We start from the raw sequence: 619 nt of genomic DNA on the forward strand, positions 1-619 counted from the left end.
GCAACCCATGGAGCTTCTTTCTTATGCCAAGTCCCTTAGGTCAAATATGTACTAAAAACAGTCTTCCCCCTTTGGTTCAGGGAGTTTGGGAAGAACTTCCTTGAGTAACCCATCTAGGGCTTTGGAGACAGGAAAGTTGGCAGGGTTAGAATATGGGTGAAAGCGATGCCTGGGATTGTTAAAACCGATGGGGTTGGGGGCGGGGGGGGGGGGGAAGGTTTCCTATGGAAAAACCAAGCATCATTTTATTTTACTGCTCTATTGAGACCCCTTGCTCAGAACACAAGCCAGGTCTGCGACTCTTGAACGGGGTAGTTCCTGTGAGTCCTGCAATGAAATGCATTCACCCCTGGCGGGGGGTGGTGGCGCTGGGAGAGCTGGTAAGAAGTGGAGGGTGTTGCCAACACACATGCTTTGTCATTTAGAACTGCCCAGGGAGCAGTTACAAAACACACACCTGCAAATGGCAAGGTGATCGCTTCCCCAGGTGATGTGCAAAAAGACACAGGGACATCGGTCCTCAATGTCTCCTTCCCAGAAATGCCTTCAGGTAGAACATTGCCTCACTTGGAGGAAGGTGGCCCCAGCCTAGGAATTTGGCCGCGGAGGACTTATGATT

This window comes from Enhydra lutris, unplaced genomic scaffold, assembly GCF_002288905.1.
Source record: "Enhydra lutris kenyoni isolate GAN:26980312 unplaced genomic scaffold, ASM228890v2 scaffoldscaffold76, whole genome shotgun sequence".
In the NCBI taxonomy this organism is placed as follows: domain Eukaryota; kingdom Metazoa; phylum Chordata; class Mammalia; order Carnivora; family Mustelidae; genus Enhydra; species Enhydra lutris.